Here is a 3,942-nt window from a genome sequence, read left to right as displayed (position 1 = left end):
ATTTGTGTGGGATGTAATTGTCTGGGAACAATGCTGATAAGGGAAAGCATGGGATTGCTATTATGGACAGAGATAACATACTTGTAAGCCTAACATAGACCTATTAGCCCTCTACCTATTTTAATATTATTGTGTGCCCAGGAAAAATAACAAGCGCTATTTCTGGGTTTTGAATGCATGCTCAAATTCTGCCTTGCAAAATATTCTTTAAAAATAAAAGAAACCTATAATATCAGTAAGCTTTTATACTAGTAGTTACACAATCTTTCTAGCTAAAGAACCTCGAAGAAGAATTTTCATATACCTAGGGAATGTTTTAATTGGTGTGGTTACTACAGAGAAATATTCACAGGGACATGGAAACAAGCAAAAGAGGCTTTCAGTAGAGAACTCAAAATAAACTTGCCAACCATTTTCAAAATCAAAAAAAATAAATTCAAAAGCCATTTAAATTATTTCATATAACGTTTTCAGACCATGGAATTCTACATCTTCAGTTCCTTTCGGGCACTTTTTTCCTCCTGATAAAATATTGGAAGTCTGTCTCACACGTTTTGATTTTTAAATATTATTTAAATTCTACTATTCTATCTCATAACCCTTAATTATATTGGATTTTTTTCTTCTATCCTTCTCCAAAATTCCATTGTCCCAGCAGTGCCTATTTTTACCACAATCTTATTTATTATACACACTGAATCAGAGTTGATTAGATCATGCTCATATATATGTCATGTCTTTTGATTGTTATCCTGAGAGCAGGGAATTGTGAGTTTTTCTCTTATAAAGCACAATGTACAGTGATTTATGGTGCTTAATAAATAAATAAATAAATTTAAATATCACTTTATTCCTACTACTTGTTGTGTCAGGAAAGTATTTTGTTATCATTCTTCATCATAGTGTTTAATAACAACATTCATTGAGTTACTTGTTAGCATTTTAGTCCTTTTTTCTTTAAAAAACAATTCATTTGAAAATGGAACAGTATTTGAACAATTCAAGTTAAAATAACTGTGAAAATATTAGAAAAATAAGTGGGAAACCCTACTCAGTACAACCCTCCAAAAGCCTGGAAAAGTTAAAATTCCTATGTAAATTTTGTAAATGTGATGCTGTACTTGTTGTTTATCCATTCAGTCACTTCTGACTCTTCATGACCTCATGGACCAACCCACGCCAGAGCTCCCTGTTGACCGTGGCCACCCCCAGCTCCTTCAAGGTCGAGTCAGTCACTTCAAGGATACCATCCATCCATCTTGCCCTTGATCAGCCCCTCTTCCTTTTTCCTTTCATTTTCCCCAGCATCGTTCTCTTCTCCAAGCTTTCCTGTCTTCTTATTATGTGACCAAAGTACGTCATCTTTGCCTCTAATATCCTTCCCTCCAATGAGCAGTCGGGCATTATTTCCTGGAGTATGGACTGGTTGGATCTACCGTATAGTCTCACTTATCCAAGCTAAACGAGCTGGCAGAACCTTGGATAAGCGAATATCTTGGATAATAAGGAGGGATTAAGGAAAAGCCTATTAAACATCAAATTAGGTTGATTTTACAAATTAAGCACCAAAACATCATGTTATACAACAAATTTGACAGAAAAAGTAGTTCAATACGCAGTAATGTTATGTTGTAATTACTGTATTTACGAATTTAGCACAAAAATATCACAATATATTGAAAACATTGACTACAAAAATGCCTTGGAAAATCCAGAACCTTTGATAAGCGAGTCTTGGATAAGTGAGACTCTACTGTACTTGCAGTCCAAGGTACTCTTAGAATTTTCCTCCAACACCACAGTTCAAAAGTGTCTATCTCCCTTCTCTCAGCCTTCCTTATGGTCCAGCTCCCACATCCATAGGTTACTATGGGGAATACCATTCAACTATGTGGACCTTCATTGCTAGTGTGATGACTCTACTCTTCGCTATTTTATCAAGGTTAGCCATTGCCCTCCTCCCAAGAAGTAAACATCTTCTGGCTGGCTGCAGTCTGCATCTGTAGTAATCTTTGCGCCTAGAAATACAAAGTCTGTCACTGCCTCCACATTTTCTCTATTTGCCAGTTATCAGTCTAGTTGTCATATTCTTGGTTTTCTTGATGTTTAACTGCAACCCAGCTTTTGCACTTTCTTCTTTCACCTTGGTTATAAGGCTCTTCAGCTCCTCCTTGCTTACTGTACTTAGTTGTGGGTGAAAAGGCAGAATGAGGAGTTTCAAAAGATACTGTGCCCTTGATAAAATGGAGCCCTCTTCTCATAGGTCTCTGATGCCCAGAAGAACATGGCTAACAGTTAGGAGGTATCAGCCAATGAACTAAAACTTGCTTTAGATATAAAAAGTTAGGTTTCCTGAGAGATGTCCTACCTAAAGGAGTACTGACTCCAGGTGCAATCCTGCTTTAAATGTATTGATTTGCTGATCAATTAACGTAGATCCTGAGGCACTAACAACTTAATGTAGATTGAAGGCATATTGAAAATCCTGTTTAAATTATGCACAGTAGGAACTAATATGCTTTAGAAGCCTTAACCTGATAAGCAAAATCAGCAACACTCTGAAATAGGCCCTGTAACATGCATCAGTATGTCTTGGTGTATTATTTATTTATTTACAGTATTTATATTCTGCACTTCTCACCCCAAAGGGGACTCAGGGCGGATCACAATGCACATATACATGGCAAATATTCAAAAGTAAATAGCGTTGATCATGAAAACGTAGAAATCATGTGTGTTGGAGGTCAGATACAACATGATCGTTGTGTACATTTGTTCCATAGAGTCATGGGTCATGAAAACATAGATATTCTGAAGAAGACACTTGATTTGAGCCCTGAGTATAAAATGGAGTCTTGCCATTATGAACTAGATTGTGCCATATGTAAACAGGTGAAAAAGGTACCTGTGAAGTTTTACAAAAGGTCAAAGATAAATGCAACTAACTTGTTTGAAAAGGCACATGTTCAGATTGAAGGGCCTTTTGAGGAAAGTACTGGTGGATCGAATTACATGAAGTTATTCATAGAAAGATTAAGCAGATTTGGCTATATATATTTCTTCAAAGAGTTATCTGAAGCAACTAAAAAACTGTCTAATTGGCTGAGTTTGATTGAAAATGTATATGGCAAGAAATTGGATACACTCATAATTGACAAAGGGGCAGAAGTTTGTAGTGATGAGTTCAAGAAGCTATGAAGGTCAATAAACATTGATTATTTAGAAATTGGGCAGTTTAAAGCTGAAAAAGGGATTGCAGAGAAAAGAGTGCAAGTCCTGAATGAAATGAAAACATGTATGTTTAAGGATAGCCATATTTCAACAGTTATTGGCCTGAGGTGCTTCATACTTGCAATTACATAACAAATAGGTTGTGGGATGAGCGTGTACAAGATATTCCATTTCGTAAAGTGTATAATTATGTACCTAATTACAAATTTCTCAGAATTTTTGGTCAGAAAGCAAATGTATTAATTTCGGCAAAAGAAAGGACCCAAAAGAAGCAAAAACATAGGGAAATTATTTTCATTGGATACTACAAAAGATCTTACAAGTTTTTAGATACACCTCAGACAGTTAAGATATCCAGAATGGCTTATTTCGAAAGGCCTAGTGATTGGAAGGAAATTCATTCTAATACAGAACAACTGCATGGTTTCCAGAAAGCCAGAGACATTGTTACAAGTGAAAAATAGCATTTAGTTAAATCTGAGTCTGAAACACCTAAGAAAGTTACATCAGGTAGTGAACATGAGATGAGTACACAAAAGAAGGCTAATATTGGAACACCGAAAGGTAAAGTAACAACTAAGCAAATAAAACAAGAGACAACAGAAAATGTACAGTCAGGATACGTGAGTGTAGGAAAGAAAGAAACAAAAAGATGTGCTCTAGTACCTTATAAGTCTGATCCAAAGAAGTTCCACATAACACCTGTTGGAA

Source organism: Anolis carolinensis, chromosome 3 (genome assembly GCF_035594765.1).
Source record: "Anolis carolinensis isolate JA03-04 chromosome 3, rAnoCar3.1.pri, whole genome shotgun sequence".
Classification (NCBI taxonomy): Eukaryota; Metazoa; Chordata; class Lepidosauria; order Squamata; family Dactyloidae; genus Anolis; species Anolis carolinensis.
Note: the sequence above shows the minus strand (reverse complement) of the source record.